Source organism: Lepisosteus platostomus, chromosome 5, assembly GCF_059453375.1.
Source record: "Lepisosteus platostomus isolate fLepPlt1 chromosome 5, fLepPlt1.hap1, whole genome shotgun sequence".
Taxonomy (NCBI): domain Eukaryota; kingdom Metazoa; phylum Chordata; class Actinopteri; order Semionotiformes; family Lepisosteidae; genus Lepisosteus; species Lepisosteus platostomus.
The window spans coordinates 18,333,816-18,352,433 of record NC_142615.1 but is presented as its reverse complement, the minus strand read 5'-3'; the positions used below and the strand labels follow the sequence as shown (position 1 = coordinate 18,352,433).

The following is an 18,618-nucleotide window of genomic DNA, read 5'->3' as shown; positions in this document are numbered from 1 at the left end:
TAAAGTGCCAGGGGCCCTGGCCGATGGAAAAGGCTGTCTTCGAGCGAGCATCGGGAGCGAGTGGTACCTGCCATTACCTGCTTAGTGAGCCCAAGATCTCATCAAGAATCGTATCCAGCAACAGCATTTGGCGCATTGTTCCATACTCCGACCACTCTCGGTGTAAACAGGTCCCTCCTTGAAATGCACTGGTCTCTGCTTGAAATGCACTTTCCTGCATTTGCTTTGGTGTAACTGGCTTCCCCTGCATGGGCAAATGTGAAGAAGATCCTTAGTAAGTCATTGAAGAAAACCGAGAAGAGGTCGGAGTGGCCTCTGTCGTTCATCAACGATCCAGTCAGGCAGTACTCCTCTGTAAAGCGCCGTTTGTTCACATCGATAGGCTTTTTTTTGCCTTCATTTGTGCAAGTAGTAAAAGCAGACACCCCTATTCTGCCGTGACCCGGATTCGAACCGGGGTTGTTGCGGCCACAACGCAAAGTACTGACCACTATACGATCACAGTGAGTTACTGATACACATGTGGCAGGGCGGAAAAGGCTGTGCTCTCTTCGTGTGACAGGAGTCGGAAAAGTCCTGATGTTGCATTTCAACTGAGCCCCAGTATACATCGACCCTTCGACACTCTAAGTGCAAACAGCAATTACAGTTTGCTTGCATGACACACGGAAGAAGGCTGCATGCTCCCATATGGGCTAGTGGTTAGGATTCCTGGTTTTCACCCAGGCGGGCCAGGTTCATTTCCCGGTATGGGAACGTGTCAGTTTTGCCTCCTGCTTTCCAAAAGATCAGCACCGTGTACGAAGGAGCCACACTAAAACCACTCGATCATGTGCAAAACGTACAAGAAGAAGGGGCGCGTGTTTCCAACCGAGGACCTCTCGCTTGTGAGCCGAAGTGATCATTACTGCAGCTCGGAAACCTGCAGGAGGTGGGAGGGGTGACTCTGGTAGATAGTGTTGACCTTCGGCAATAGAATTTATACTCTCCAAGATGATATTTGCACTTTCTGGAGAGGAGATTTTCTCCACTTCAGTAGCCCGATTGCGTCGATTGCGTGGAGAGGGCTGTAGAATGTGGCGCAGCCTTTCCTGCTCCGTCCATGACAGGCGTGCTGGTCTCTGGTGAGCACGGTCAATCAGCGCACTCCAACGAAGGCACTGGAAGCAGCTGAATAGCATTGGCGAAGCTCAGCGCTGGGTCACTGTGCATGGTTTCCCATCGTTTCCGTTGTGTAGTGGTTCTCACGTTTGCCTCACACGCGAAAGGTCGCTGGTTCAAAACTGGGTGGAAACACAGTGGCCACGCTCACTGTTTGGGGATTCCTAGTGTGGGGATCTATGGGATCTGCACAGTGCATGTCGCAAAGCTTCCTGCTGTCACTTCAATGCGCATCCTGATGGCGAGTCGTGTGCTGTGCACAGGCTCTGAAAGTGATGAAAAGGTGCACGACGCTGTGAAAGAAAATGCAGAGAAGTGAAAGGCAGTCCTTTATCTAAGGAGGTAGAAGGAGAGCAACTCGCTGTCGGGGAATCAAACCACGGTCTCTAACGAGGAAGACATCGCTCTCTGTCTCCCGTTATTTCACATCTGAACGGAAAACACAAACGACCAACTCGGAATGACATGCTTTTGATGCTTTTCAAAGCCTTCTTTGTGCACGACAACTGCGCCGCCTAGCAGATACAGCTTCGGCTGTGGAGACTTGTTCGGCTGGCGTTCTGGGAGTCGCGTTTTTCAGAATTGTATTGAGATCGTTTTCCACAGAGCTCAGATGTCAAAGCACAGCAGCAGCTCTTCACAGCGATCATCTATAACGCCCTTTCTCCCGCAGCTCCGTCCTTATTGGAAGGAAGCAAGAGTGAAATAGTGCAGGGAAATAGACTGTGTGTAGTGTCTATGTGAGTATTAATGATCATGACATTACTGATAGTTTCAGTATTAATGCTAGTATTCATGTTAATATTAGTGAGAGTATATCTGGTAGTTTTACTAATAATACAAGTATACATGTGACTTTGTGATGATAGATACTTTTAAATTTAGTTTTAATGCTAGTTTTCATGTTAAATTTAGTGATAATTATACTGTTAGTGTCAGAGTATTAACACTCATCATCATGTTAGGTTTCATGACAGTATTACTGTTATTATACATATTATTAGTCTAGTAGTTGTTTTTGTCAGTGTTAGTAACAATGATAGGGTTTGATGATAGTGTTAGTGTTATAATATTGGCAGTATCTGCATTAGTGTTAGTTATAGTGTATCTGTACCTAAGAGTGGATGCGGTGTCTATGTGTGTACAGATGCAGCCATTCAAAGTGAGCGGTACAGACACGTACCGCAGGTAAGATGACACGGGGTACCGCGGTGCGTGATTGGTTGACCGACAGGGGCACTCGTGGTCCGTTGGTCTGTCGTAGAAAGACTTACTGTAAACGTCTTTACTGTGCCCGTTGTAGATATTGAATTTTACCACTGAAGGGAAATCTTAGTAGCTGAGCATAAAAAGAATAGGAGCATACTGTAACGCGTGTGAAGGCCATAAACGATATTAATTTTGGAACATAAACATACAGTATATGGCTGGTCTTGGTACTTTAAAGAAAAAAATACACACCAGTATTCCATTTCTCCCTAAACATTGTAAGCTTCGAAGTCTTTAACTAACGTGATACTGGAGTCAACAAGCATACTTTTAGAATTTGATTAAAAGGGAATATAATATGGAATCGCGTATCTCAAGAATTTAATAACGGTATGATTATATCCGTGTACTGCGGCAGGGCTGTGTAGGGCTGTATCGCCTTCCTGTTCATGCGAGCTGTCTTGTAGCCTACTGGTCTAGGTGCGTGTGTACCAGCTTGCAGGTTGTGTGTTCAAATCCAGCTGGTGCTAGACCTTCCAGTTTTATTTATTTATTTTTTAATCGCGTAACATAAACATATTTCCGCATGCAAACTGTACTGTATACAATATGTATATGTATATTTAATGTCTTAACTGTGCCCGTTTAAGTATTGAATATTCATATCTAATTTTACCACTGAAGGGAAATCTTAACATAAACATACAGTATATGGCTGGTCTCGGTACTTTAAAGAAAAAAATACACACCAGTATTCCATTTCTCCCTAAACATTGTAAGCTTCGAAGTCTTTAACTAACGTGATACCGGAGTCAACAAGCATACTTTTAGAATTTGATTAAAAGGGAATATAATATGGAATCGCGTATCTCAAGAAATTAATAACGATATAATTATATTCATGTTGCAAAAGAACTGCAACGGACATAAAAACTCCCTTGCATGGTTTCATTACGACCAGAATCGGTCTTGAGATATTTTTAACTTGATTTACAGTATTTGAGAGGTATGTCTTAACACCGATACTACAGTGCTTAAGTACTGCTCACGTATATGTTTCTAGGTTTATATTATGCATTTCATACGGTCAAATTACTTTTGAGCAACTAATAAGAAGCGCGAAACGGTATGCGTTTTACTTTCGTTTTGTGCTGGAACCCGTGGATTGATTAGAGATATCAAGTATATACAAGTCATTTTTTAAATGTTGTAGTTCGTCTTGAAAAAATGTTACGAGTACATCATCTATCAACAATCACACAGGTTCTGTTTCCATATTGCAGATTTTGGTTAGGTATTATCAAATCCAGTGGCGCTGTGTGTTACTTTACTGAGTCCCATGTCACATGGTCTGTGATTGAAACCTGTAAAACCGGTTTAATTCGTCACAGCCAGCACTCTTCAGGTGTGAGGGTCTTCTGCTCAGAATGAAACGCTAAAATGTTTGTGTATATTCTAATGGTAGTGGGGGCAGGGTGTGTGGGAACAGGTTTGGTTGAAATTGCATTGGAGATCTATGTTCTTCACACCTGAAACATTTTCTCTGAAAGCATTTTCTTCGCAGTTTAACCGATCTTGCTACAGCATGTTACAGTTTACTATTATTAACCATATTGGTTATATGATATTATAATAATATATGGCGCTGAAATATGTGTGACGCAGTGGTGGCCTGACACGGTGAGGTGCCCTGGCGCCATATATTTCATGGATATTATGGAATATAATGGATGGATATCTTAGTTATCTTTCTAGTTCACAGGTTTGCATGCATAATTTAATTTTGAAAGCCACTGAGACATCAGGTACTACTGTTGTATTTATGAAAAAGAAACAAAACAAAAAACATACTGTGCCATCCTACTCCTTAGTTAATGCATTTTATTATTCATAAACAGTTAACATTGTTAGCAAAATATTTTGAATTATATGTAACCCTATTTTTTCTTTAGTTTTGTATTTAACTTATTATATGATAGTCAGACTTAATGTATATTTGAACAATGAAAATATATTTTCACAAGATTTTACATTAAGCACTTAAAATTAATATGGTTAATAATAGTAAACTGTAACATGCTGTAGCAAGATCGGTTAAACTGCGAAGAAAATGCTTTCAGAGAAAATGTTTCAGGTGTGAAGAACATAGATCTCCAATGCAATTTCAACCAAACCTGTTCCCACACACCCTGCCCCCACTACCATTAGAATATACACAAACATTTTAGCGTTTCATTCTGAGCAGAAGACCCTCACACCTGAAGAGTGCTGGCTGTGACGAATTAAACCGGTTTTACAGGTTTCAATCACAGACCATGTGACATGGGACTCAGTAAAGTAACACACAGCGCCACTGGATTTGATAATACCTAACCAAAATCCGCAATATGGAAACAGAACCTGTGTGATTGTTGATAGATGATGTACTCGTAACATTTTTTCAAGACGAACTACAACATTTAAAAAATGACTTGTATGTACTTGATATCTCTAATCAATCCACGGGTTCCAGCACAAAACGAAAGTAAAATGCATACCGTTTCGCGCTTCTTATTAGTTGCTCAAAAGTAATTTGACCGTATGAAATGCATAATATAAACCTAGAAACATATACGTGAGCAGTACTTAAGCACTGTAGTATCGGTGTTAAGACATACCTCTCAAATACTGTAAATCAAGTTAAAAATATCTCAAGACCGATTCTGGTTGTAATGAAACCATGCAAGGGAGTTTTTATGTCCGTTGCAGTTCTTTTGCAACATGAATATAATTATATCGTTATTAATTTCTTGAGATACGCGATTCCATATTATATTCCCTTTTAATCAAATTCTAAAAGTATGCTTGTTGACTCCGGTATCACGTTAGTTAAAGACTTCGAAGCTTACAATGTTTAGGGAGAAATGGAATACTGGTGTGTATTTTTTTCTTTAAAGTACCGAGACCAGCCATATACTGTATGTTTATGTTAAGATTTCCCTTCAGTGGTAAAATTAGATATGAATATTCAATACTTAAACGGGCACAGTTAAGACATTAAATATACATATACATATTGTATACAGTACAGTTTGCATACGGTAATATGTTTATGTTACGCGATTAAAAAATAAATAAATAAAACTGGAAGGTCCAGCACCAGCTGGATTCGAACACACAACCTGGCAGCTGGTAGTCACGCACCTAGACCAGTAGGCTACAAGACAGCTCACATGAACTGGCAGGCGATACAGCCCTACACAGCCCTGCCGCAGTACACGGATATAATCATACGGTTATTAAATTCTTGAGATACGCGATTCCATATTATATTCCCTTTTAATCAAATTCTAAAAGTATGCTTGTTGACTCCGGTATCACGTTAGTTAAAGACTTCGAAGCTTACAATGTTTAGGGAGAAATGGAATACTGGTGTGTATTTTTTTCTTTTCATGATAGGTGTCGCATTTTAAATCATTTTCGTAGTTAGAAATTATGAAACGCCCTGTTAAAAGCAAGGAAGTTTTTATGCCCGTTGAAGTAAAACAAAATGCCTGACAAAGTATGGCTTGGACAGATTCCAAGTGCTTGTATAAATGTGCTAAAGAAATTATACTTTGAGTATACAGCTTGTCCAAAGTCATCCATTATTAATACTATTAGTAATATCTTCAGTAAAGGCTTTGATGCATAAATATTTCTGATAAAGGTAGGTTGTGTACTTTTGTCCAACTGAGCAATCTTGCTTTCATAAAATATACCAACATTTTAATGACTGATGATTAACATGCTGTAATACACAGTTCAAAATTAATGGCTCAAATGCTGTACATGAAAGGTTAAGCTCCCCCTGGCGGTTTTACAAGGCGACGCCGGATAGTTAGTCACGTGACACACGTGAACCGCGTGATACCCCGGTGGGCGTGTCGCGGTATGCCGCGAAATACCTCACCCATTTTGAATGGCTGCATCTGTACATCCCCGACATAGAAGGTTGTGGAAGTGACTTAGAGATGTGCAGGTGCTCACAGAACACAATCCATCTTTTGCATCTTTTTAAGTGCTCTTGATTAAACTATGCATAGTAAAACAGCAGTACTGATGATTTTCACGGACTGATGCACACTTGTTCTGTACAACTCCAGTGATAAAACCTTGTCTGTAAATATTGTAGAACGTAAAAGGGTGAAACAACGCTCCAACCGCAGGAATGGTAACAGAAAGGATAATTTTCTTATTTAATACGTCCTTTTGAGATGCCTTGTCAACGCACACAGACGTTAGAGCTGAACAAATATTTTGTACACAAGACGGCAGTGCGATATTAGAATTCCTGTCTTCTTGATGGATTCAGACTCCTTCTCAGAGGTCCATGCTCACCAAATAAGTTTACAGCTGTAGCGGCAATGCTTGTTAATAAGACAGAATTAAGCATTGCTGAACTTTCCTAAATGAGGCCCCATCTCACTCTCCCTCTCTGTGGTGCAGCCACTGAGAAAGTATTCATGCAGGCTGATTTAAGATGTTTTCTTTTGATAAGGGACAGCTCTTAAATAGAGATGCACTTAGCTAAGCCTAACTATCATGATCAATGGTCATCCATTGGCGCCTATCTGTCTAGGGAGTGCTGAATGGACATCTGGACTGTATTCCTAAGTGTCAGGAGTAAGTGACTCATATCTCACCTTGATCAACCAATCAGGGATTGGCAGGGCGTGGTAACACCACGTGGGTCTCCAATGCCCGCCAAACTCTCAACCAATCAGCACACATCTGTGTCTTGGTCAAAAAGGGAGCGCAAGCTCAGATCGGGGCTCTCCTTGGCCATTTCCGCGCATCCTCAGAGACAATCACGTGACAACTGCTGTTGTCTGCACTGGGACTTGGACTTTGTTCTAAGCGCGAGGCTGAGGATCCCGTACGTACTCAGAATTCTACCAACGTGAATGCTCTGCTTGATCAACGGCAGCCTACAGTTGGACCCTCGTCGACAACCTGAATAGCTTATTCAGAAGCAGCGCTGGTCCGGGAACGAACCAGCTTCTTCCCGGGCAAAAGAGTGACTTGTGAGGACTTGCGGTCACACTCTGTGCATAGATACTTTCTACTAGCCAGCCGGACTGCTGGTAAATCCCCTCGGAGCAACAACTGCCCTGCGCGCCGCGGTTAGATTCCTCCGCCCGTCCAACTCCGAGCTGCACCTCGACTGGTTGGCCGGTAGCCAGAGGACGCTGGGACAACGCCCATTGGACAACCGCTGGAACCGAGGCTGCAACAGAGCCTGTCAGCTGGTTTGGTGTTCGTGCCGGGAAATTCCAAATCCATACACAGTGGATAAGTAAACTCCATGTTCTACATTGCGTCTCGAGAATTCAATTGTACCTCAACACAAGTTGTTATCAATTTAATTCATGAGTATTGCATTTACTTCCGAGTTTAGAGTAACAGTGGGTAATAACACTGATTAGCGATTTGGTAACCGAACGATATATGTTGACATATATTCTCTGTTGTGTATCTCTTTGTGTTTGCATCTCTTCGAGATTATATATCTTGTATATTGATAACCCTCACAGTAAGGTCTGCCGCTTGTATCCAGGCAGACTGGTATATTTTTGGTGCACAATTTATATTAATCACTGTATCTCGTGTATTGAACCCGTGTGTGTGCGTTGTTAGTTGTTCTGACGATTGATTTTCTAAAAGCCACAACGAACCACCTCGTGATTACTGCTACAATGAATAATTGTCTCAGTAAACCCATCAAACCTCTACACAGCTAAGGAAGAGTAGCTTGGAAAATACCCAACTCAACAAGCGAGCGCGTTGGTTGCTCTTGCCCTTAATGCAAGGAGCTGTTTTTTATTTTGCATTAATTATTATTAACCAGAAACAGCTGCACAACTGGTCGCATTTGTGATTGTCACTTCTCTGCTTCAGCAAGGTCAATAAAAGACTCTGAAAGTAGTAGAGAAAAACTGAATTAAAATCATATTAGCAATTCTGAGCGATATCTGCATACAGGCAATCCAATAAGAACGTTGAAATCTTTGAATATCATCTCTCTATATATTGCGCTGCTTTTTACTTGGAGTAAAACTATTGGATTGAAGGGTTAAAATGTATTGTTGTTATTTGGAGAAATCAATGAACTCGTGATTTTATATGTTTTAAAAGACGGTCATGCGCACAGAAAAAAGACAGTGCTGATTATTTTTCTGGAGACGGAGCACTGATGACCTATCAGAGCCAATTGATAAAGCCCACCCAGTGGATACTCTAGCAGAACGTGGAAGAACGTTCACCATTGTAACCAAGGCAACCACAGGAACAACATCAAGAAGCACAGTCAATTCCCCATTTAAATCTTTCGTGTAAGGTATGCCATGTGAAAGCATGAAGTTAATCCCCTGATCTCTTTTGAACATGGACAAGGTATTTTTGATGGAGCGCTATGAGCAAAGATTTAATAAGCTACTCCTGCCGATGATTCAGCATAAAGAAGTAAAAGCTTCACAAACAAAAGCAGCTCGCTACCACAGCCAATATTAAATGTACTTGGTGGCACATTACCATTTGCACTGGCTCAAAAGTGGTCTCGGCAGACGTTGTTCCCTACTTTACGTAGCACCAAAGAGCATTTCCATTGAGAAAAAAAAAATCTTTCTTGATGTTAAACATAGAGAGCCTGCCTTTTAGAATTCTCCCTCTAAACACCTTGTGCAGCCTCCCGACAGACTAACAAAAAGCGCCTTTTCACCAACTCAATTTATAATACGCCCCTCAAAACTCACAACCGAATAACAATCCATCCATATATTTGTTTTCCAAGATCCATTCAAGGCAACTTGGCTCTTCGCAAGCAAATCATTTCAGGGAAGAAACTCAGTTTAGTCAACTACTGGTGCATTCAGCACACCACCTGCTCTCACTTGTCAGGGTGGCTGAGTGGTCTAAGGCGCCATACTCAAGGACATGTGTCTTTCCAGCTGGCTTGGTGTTCTGGTCTCCAAATGGAGGCGTGGGTTCAAATCCCACTCCTGACAGCTTCTGTTTTTACCTCTCTTGAATTGTTCCAGTGCTAGCTGACAGTGAATGACTGAAATATAAAAGCAGCAGAAGAAAGCAATCAACTCAGTGCAATTTGTGAGTATTCTGCACTGTTAAAATGCACAGGTTTTCATACTTTTTGGAATTCCAAGAAGTGACTCCTGTTTCATTTTCTATTCACCAACTGGATTTGCATTCCGCCCCTCACACCTCACAACAGAATAACAAACGGCTTCATGTGCCACAGCATTCCCCTGTAGATTCGGTTTGCACTATGAATTAGGCGACCCCGAATGAAATAATGATTATGAAATATTTTAGTGTTGGCTCAAATGTGAGGAATTTCATGAACCCCCAGAAAGGAACGCTTGCAGAAAATGCCAGCAATTCAAAGCGTGTAGGCAGCATGAACAGACCAATTCTGCAATTTCTTTTATCGCGGGCAGTTCTTTCCAAGTCGATGGTATTGCATTAGAAATGAGAAGTCCTGAACTCTAAACACGTTCTTGCCATTACTGCTACTCCTGCTGCTACTCCTTCGTCCTCGAAAAAAGAAAAGACAGGCATGTTTTGAGTCTCAAAATGATCTTCTGGATCCACAAGAAACATTTAAATTTGATTGATTCCGCAGTATTTTGGATGTACTGTACTTCCATCAAAGAGAGATTTCATCAGTTGCATGAAATTGAAACTTTCGACTTTTTGTCTGGTATTGAAAATATGTTAAAAAAAAACATAAACAATTTTCTAACAAACAACTCATGAATTATTGCCAGGATCTATATTTAGCGTTCGGTAGTGATAACACTGCTGATATTGATTGAGTAGAAATCTATGATGTATTGACAGCTTTATCTGAAGCGAGAAGTCCTAGAACGCCATCTATGACGTTTTAGGATTCATACCAAGAAATGCCTTTTGTTTCCCACCCCAACTGCTGCTTTTGCATTACACATAATGTGAACATTACCAGTTTTGGTAGCTTCTGGGCACGATTAAACTGAAACTGAAACTTATTACAAAATTCTTTAAGATGAACCATGTCCAAAAAATTGTAAATCAGGACTAATTTTAATATCAAATGAAATTACTACAGAAGAAAAGGTTTAACTGAAATATGAATAAGACTATGAAAGCCTAAAAAGTAGAACAATTCAATTTATATAACTTATTTTTTATTTTTTGAGAGATGGACTCTCTTTGTTAGAGTATGTGAATAACAGTTTAACCCAAAATGTTTACAATTGTGATTCTGTTAAAATTCAATAAATCGTCTATCAACAGTAAGAAATTATAAAGAAAGAAAAAAATTGTTTTATTACATAAACTATAAGACAATGAAGAGAGTTTACTTCGCTTTTGTTCTTTTGACTTAAGCGTTCAGGATCCGAACCCATCTGCGGACGGTTGTGTTTCTTGAATCTCTTGTAATCATCAATAGTCGTTGTTTTGTGCTTCAGTTTTTTCTCAAGTTGTACCATGGATATTTTATGTGATCAATACTTTACATGCTCTTTTGCATTTTCCTTCACATACAGAAAAAGTTCAAGGTGTTTATGTCACTGTGCTGCACATTTACGCTGGACCACTTGTAACAGTACAGGACACGCTTGGAATTCGTGCAGCTTTCAGCTCAGTGCGGAGTCCAGAGGGAGGACTCGCTCGCTGAATGATCTCTCGGGAAATCCCGGGTGAGATTCAAAAGGTAAACCTGGCTCTCTTTGAACACGAGCAAAGAGTTCTCACTCAACAGAAGATTGCGATGTGAGTACAGTAATATAAAACACCTGAAGATGCCAGGGATTGAACCCCAGACCTGTGGAGCAGTAAGTGACTTGTAGTGCTGACATAAGAGATACTTACATAAAGTGCTTTTACTGACCATATTACAAATCACAGGAAGTAAGGTCTCAAAACATTGGGCAGTAGTGGGATTTAAACCCACGCCCCTGAGAGAGTGGAGCCTAAAATCCAGCATATTAGACCATTCAGCCACACTACCTCTGGCCCCTTCTCCTTTCCTCTCGTTGCTGAGTATAGGTGCCTTCATCCAATTGAGCCAGGTTTGAATCCCAGCCAATGCATCTCCAAATCTTTTCAAATGAATCTGTGATCTTGTAGCACATCCTCTGAAACCAGCAATCGAAATTCGAAACGTCTTCTTCAACACTGAAAAGCTCAATTAGGACGAAGCAGTTGTACACAGGACAGCAGTACCATATGTGTTCTTGATTGATTCAGACTCGTTCTCAGTGGTTCTTGCTCACCAAAAATCTTAAAAGCTGAGGAAGAACGCTACGAAAAATACTAATCAAAATACAAAATAATAATCATTATTAACCAGAAACAGCAGAAAAACTGGTCACAATTGTGATTATGTCGCTTCTCTGCTTCAGCAAGGTCAATAAAGGACTCTCTGAAAGTAGTAAAGCACTAAAGCACTGCAAAACTGAATTCAAAATCATATTAGGAATTCTGAGTGGTGCCTGCTTACATGCAATCCAATACGGATGTTGTCTTTAAATAAGAATTCCCTATGTTTCCTTGCCTTTACCCTGGAGTGAAACTATTGGATTGAAGGAATTCTTATGACAGGTTTACAAAGTGCTGTTGATATTTGGATAAATCTATGAACTCATGATTTTTATATACTTTAAATAATGGCCATACGCACAGAATAAAATTACTGATGATTTTTCCTGAGACGAAGCACAGCTTATCTTTCCAAGACAGCCGATAAAGGCAAGCCAGTGGATACTCTAGCAGAACATGGAAAAACGTTCAGCTTTGTAACCAACAAATTCCCCATTTAGATCTGACATAGTGAAGTATGCTTTGTGATTGCTTGAAGTAAAACAATCTCTTTTGAACTTAGACAAGTTATTTCTGATGGAGCGCTATGCGGAAAGACTTAATCAGCTCTACCCCTGAGGATGACTCGACTTGAAAATGCAGAACATTAACATTTCACAGATAAAAGGAGCACAACCGACATTAAAATTGAGGGCGCACTGTGATTTGCACTGACTCAAAAGTGATCTTGGTAGACAAACTTCCCTGCTGAAGGTGGAAACAAGAATTTGTGTTGAGAAGAAGAAACACTTTTTTCTCCCTACTTTGATGTTAAGCTGATAAAGTAGCTTTTAGCACATTGCTCCACTTGGTGGTTGTAACACAAAAACTCTTAACAGCAGTGGGATTCAAACACACACCTCCAACGAGACTGGAGCCTTAATCCAGCACCTTAGACCACTCAGCCACACTAACCACTGTGTCTTGTCTCTTTGTCTCATTACTTGCCTGGAGGAAGCCGGGTGGCTTTTGCTCTTGTCCGACAGTGGCGTTATGACTATGGAACCGACTGCACCTGCTTTTTCTGAGATGCTTCCCCTCTCATGGTGAGATCTCGAATTCTTAAACACCTCTGGATAAAGTTCTTCTGTTTAGTTCTTCTTCTATTTAGAACTCTTCAAACGTAGAACTCTTTGCTGATTTAGGTGGTATATTTCCTCAATTACAGGACAGCACAAACAGTTCTTAATGCAGAAATGGAAGCCTGTCTAAATTTTCCTTTCTGTTAAAGACATTTTGGGAAGCACTTTTTTTGGGACACTGATTTTTCTCCTTTGGGGAGCTAAAGAAGACTATAGGGTGTGGCACAGTGGAAATGTAGCTGATTCTAGCTCTGAAAGTTGTGAGTTCAAATTAGGTTGGGGTCAGCTAAGAGTTCTTCACCATCTGCTGGTGCTGAACCCAGACTTCTCACCATTTAGTTGAGTTCTTCTCAATATCTCAGCATCTCCAAAACATCATGTCCAACTTTAGAGACAGCTACATCAGACAATGAAAGTTTGAGACCACTTTATTATTACTGGTTCTAGCAAACCTGAAAGCTAAGGCATTTCAGGTCACTTTTTTAATTAAAAAAGTGTCTGAAGCCTCTAAATAAAATTAGGCTTTTTTAATTGTGTATGAAATTCACTCCCATGGGCTCTGAAAGGGGAAATATACTGTTGGGATCCTCGCAAGTGAGGTGTCTCTTCTTGTGGTGAAGCACAGTCATACCTGACTTGTTCGGAATGACCCAAGACAGACTTTATCCAGAAGTGACGGCACCACTCCAAGTAGAATGAGAGAGAAACACAGCACGACACAGGGAGTCAAGAGGCTCCCACAATTCACCTTTCCTCACATTACTGATTTCTTCACTAACATTTTGACCGTTTTACAATCATAATGACCGTTTCACATTAAATAAGTTTTTAAACCATCAATATTTAAGAAAAAAAATAGTACTTTTTTTTCAATTATTAAAAAAAAACATTAAATGCCTTGATTGCATAAAGTTTCACAGACAGAAGCAGCACGCCAGCACAACCAACATTAAAATGGAGGGCACACTATGATTTGCATTGACTCAAAAGTAATCTCGGCAGACGTCATTCCCTGCATAACGCAAAAGGTGGCAAACCGCATTTGGTTTGAGTGGACGCAAGAAAGTTTTTGTTTTTTGCCTTGATGTCAAGCTGACAAAGTATCTTTAAACACTTTGCTTAGTTTCTCGAGAGACTGCCAAAAAGCAGCTCCCTCCCTTTTGAAGTCAGTTGGAAGGGGTATCAGCAGAAGCACCTAACAAGGTGAGATTCAAACCCAAGCCCCTGAAGGGGCTGGAGCCTTAATCCAGCACTTTCCACTGTTCAGCCACAGTTACCACTGTACTGTGTCTCTTTGTCCCATTACTTGCTCAGAGAAAGCCAGGTGGCTTTCGCTCTTCTGGTCCGACTTAGTGGCATTACGACTGTGTAACGAAATGCACCTGCTTTTTTGGAGATGCTGCCATTCTCGTAGTGAGATCTCGACTTCTTTAACACGTCTGGATATAGTTCTTCTATGAAACAGGCTTCACACCTCTGCGTACAGCGCCCTTGATGTCATTTTATTTTTACAGCAGCCGCATCCGGAAAGTTGTGTCTTTTACGTTTTATTTGAACAACAAAACTACATACAATACAAACAAGAGCACATATAACGCATCAAGAAAATCGTCAGGGGCACATGCTATAATACAATTACACTTTATGAAAAACATTTACACGACGTAAATAAAGATAAGGTCCGCACAGCTTGTTCTTACATTTCGAAAGAGTCCGTAAATACCCCTTTACGTCTATTTTGAACTGTTCAAACGTAGGACTCTTCCCAGACCATTTCACTTTATACCACATTCCGAAATGAGGATGCAGCCTCTGTTTTAGAACTATTTTGGGCGGTATGGCTTATACAACACACCCACAGTATTCTGATGGTGGACTGCAGATCTGTGCTATAGTTCAGTCGAATTCGAAGGATCCAGCAATCGTACTGGATTTGACTGGGATTCTGAAATGTCTCTTGCAAAAGTATTCGGGTTTGCTTGAACCTTTGATAAAAAAAGTGATCTGATCTGAAACTACCCAGCTTACAATCTCTGAGGTAGTTGTCACTAAACTCGGACGTGATGTGGCACACATGTGCCGTGTGCCTTTACTTTTGTAAAAAACTGGTATCGGGAAAAGTTTCTTAATATTTCTTTTGATTAGCATGCAAGAAAATGTGATCATTACCTATGGAGCCTGCCTTTTAGAAGTTCTCCCTCTAAACACCTTGTGCAGCCTCCCGACAGACTAACAAAAAGTGCCTTTTCACCAACTTTTATAATACGCCCCTCAAAACTCACAACCGAATAACAATCCATCCGTATATTTGATTTCCAAGATCCATTCAAGGCAACTTGGCTCTTCGCAAGCAAATCATTTCAGGGAAGAAACTCAGTTTAGTCAACTACTGGTGCATTCAGCACGTCACTTGCTCTTACTTGTCAGGGTGGCCGAGTAGTCTAAGGCGCCAGACTCAAGGACATATGTCTTTCCAGCTGGCTTGGGTGTTCTGGTCTCCAAATGGAGGTGTGGGTTCAAATCCCACTCCTGATAGCTTCTGTTTTTACCTCTCTTGAATTGTTCCAGTGCTAGCTGACAGTGAATGACTGAAATATAAAAGCAGCAGAAGAAAGCAAGCAACTCAGTGCAATTTGTGAGTATTCTGCACTGTTAAAATGCACAGGTTTTCATACTTTTTGGAATCCGTAGCTCAAGAAGTGACTCCTGTTTCATTTTCTATTCACCAACTGGATTTGCATTCCGCCCCTCACACCTCACAACAGAATAACAAACGGCTTCATGTGCCACAGCATTCCCCTGTAGATTCGGTTTGCACTATGAATTAGGCGACCCCGAATGAAATATTTTAGTGTTGGCTCAAATGTGAGGAATTTCATGAACCCTCAAAAAGGAACGCTTGCAGAAAATGCCAGCAATTCAAAGCGTGTAGGCAGCATGAACAGACCAATTCTGCAATTTCTTTTATCGCGGGCGGTGCTTTCTGAGTCGATGGCTCTGCATTAGAAATGAGAAGTGCTGAACTCTAAACACGTTCTTGCCATTACTTCTACTCCTGCTGCTACTCCTTTGTCCTTGAAAAAAGAAAAGACAGGCATGTTTTGATTCTCAAAATGATCTTCTGGATCCACAAGAAACATGTAAATTTGATTGATTCCGCAATATTTTGTATGTACTGTACTTATAACTTCCATCGAAGAGAGATTTCATCAGTTGCATGAAATTGAAACTTTCGACTTTTTGTCTGGTATTGAAAATATGTTTAAAAAAAACCATAAACAATTTTCTAACAAACAACTCATGAATTATTGCCAGGATCTATATTTAGCGTTCGGTGGTGATAACACTGCTGATATTGATTGAGTAGAAATCTGTGATGTATTGACAGCTTTATCTGAAGCGAGAAGTCCTAGAACGCCATCTATGAAGTTTTAGGATTCATACCAAGAAATGCCTTTTGTTTCCCACCCCAACTGCTGCTTTTGCATTACACATTATGTGAACGTTACCAGTTTTGGTAGCTTCTGGGCATGATTAAACTGAAACTGAAACTTATTACAAAATTCTTAAATCAGGACTAATTTTAATATCAAATGAAATTACTATAGAAGAAAAGGTTTAACTGAAATATGATATGCAAGCCTGAAAAATAGAACAATTCAATTTATACAGATGCAGCCATTCAAAGTACCAGGTACAGACACGTACCGGAGGTAATTGGCTACGGCGTCGCGCATTTTGGCGGAAGATGACGCAAGATGACACAGGGTACCGCGGTACGTGATTGGTTGACCGACAGGGGCACTCTTGGTCTGTTGGTCTGTCGTAGAAAGATTTACTGTAAACGTCTTTACTGTGCCCGTTGTAGTATTGAATATTCATATGGAATTTTACCACTGAAGGGAAATCTTAATAGCTGAGCATAAAAAGAATAGGAGCATACTGTAAGGCGTGTGAACGCCATAAACAATATTAATTTTGGAACATAAACATACAGTATATGGCTGGTCTCGGTACTTTAAAGAAAACATACACGAAACATGGTTTCATTATGACCAGAATCAGTCTTGAGATATTTTTAACTTGATTTACAGTATTTGAGAGGTATGTCTTGACACCGATACTACGTAAATACTGCTCACGTATATGTTTCTAGGTTTATATTATGCATTTCATACAGTCAAATTACTTTTGAGCAACTGATAAGAAGCGCGAAACGGTATGCCCAGGGCGTTTTAGTTTCGTTTTGTGCGGGGACTCTGCTTTAACTATATCGCCATGGATTGATTAGAGATATCAAGTACATACAAGTCATTTTTTAAATGTTGTAGTTCGTCTTGTAAAAATGTTACGAGTACATCATCTGTGAACAATTGCACAGGTTCTGTTTCCATATTGCGGATTTTGGTTACGTAATATTATTTTCTAATTTCACGTTGTGAATATATGATTTGGGCAAACAGAGCCGCAAAGAAGTACATTATGGGTTGTTGTTGTTTTTTTTGCAGTTTATCTAGAACAAGCGATGCTTAAACCTTTGTCTGATTCTTGTGAAACTATCCACACGAGAGTTACCTAGGAGTTGACTTCAGTGATGTCACTGATAGGATGTTTCTAAAAATCCATCCACTGTAAAACGTCTTCTCCAGTTGTCCTGCATATGTATTTGCTAATGAAGCTGTGTGTTCTGAGCCTGGTTCTCTACATTTCTGTATGAACCAGCTTAGAGGGCTAAAGACAGCTTGTATTTAAATTGAGTGTAAGGTAATTTATGCTTCTAAAGTCATGGTCAGCATTTATTATTGTACTGTGCTGTAAACTTGTTCTGTGCCTAATTACATTATTTTATAGCTTTATCAAATCTGTACATTGTCTGTCGATAATTTTTCTGTAGTGCTTTTTCAGCCCTCAGCATGTGACTGCGCTGGCGGCGCTGTGGGTTAGTTTGCTGATTCCCATGTTATACGGTCTGTGATTGAATCCCATGTAACTATGACTTTATTTTTTAACAAATATTTCTTTGAAAAAATGAAATGTTTCCCTTGGTCAGAGATTAAATAAAACCTCACTCGCACCAAACAAATTTATATTTCTAAATATCACAACATGATCGAATTTAAGTATTTTTAAAACAATGAATAGTCACCTATGCATTACAAAATAAACATTTATATTGATTTGAATCGCGTTTTGATTTAAGTCGTAAACGCGTGTTTAAATATATGTGTTTAAAGGCGATATACTGTATAAAATCACTGATTCTTATGGAATGTGTTCCGCCGGGGATTCAAAAAATTTATTTTTTTTAATCGCGTATCTTAGGAAAATCTCAGTATAACTTTGTTCATGCACAAACAGTGGCATGTTACATTATTAATTTGGGTGTCTCCTCTTGCCAGAAAGCTCTAAATTGCATTTTGAGTGCGGGTTTTTGACTTTTTCTAAATTGCAACCCATAAATAAACTGCGACACTTTAAACTGCGACACTTATCATTCAACCAGAGCTCGAAATACCACAAGGACCCTCAAGAGCACAGCAAAGACTGTATTAAAAGACTGTATCACACCTAAAGAAGACTATTTTAAATTTCTTGGCGCAGTTCATTGTGCAATTAACCCTTGTATGTGCTGTCCGCGCTCAAAATGCAATTTAAAAAAAGTCAAAAACCGCGCTCAAAATGCAATTTAGAGCTTTCTGGCAAGAGGAGACACCCAAATCAATAATGTAACATGCCACTGTTTGTGCATGAACAGGGTTATACTGCTATTCCCTTTGATACCCGA

At 40.0% G+C, this 18,618-nt stretch overlaps 2 non-coding genes across 2 annotated transcripts; both read left to right on the top strand.

Annotated features, from left to right (window-relative positions):
- Positions 1-9,283: 9,283 nt before the first annotated feature.
- On the top strand, positions 9,284-9,395 carry trnal-caa (transfer RNA leucine (anticodon CAA)). The gene is made up of 2 exons: positions 9,284-9,321; positions 9,350-9,395. It is a non-coding gene; the product is annotated as a tRNA-Leu (tRNA).
- A 5,860-nt stretch (positions 9,396-15,255) lies between these two features.
- Positions 15,256-15,368, top strand: trnal-caa (transfer RNA leucine (anticodon CAA)). The gene is made up of 2 exons: positions 15,256-15,293; positions 15,323-15,368. It is a non-coding gene; the product is annotated as a tRNA-Leu (tRNA).
- The last annotated feature ends 3,250 nt before the right edge of the window (positions 15,369-18,618 follow it).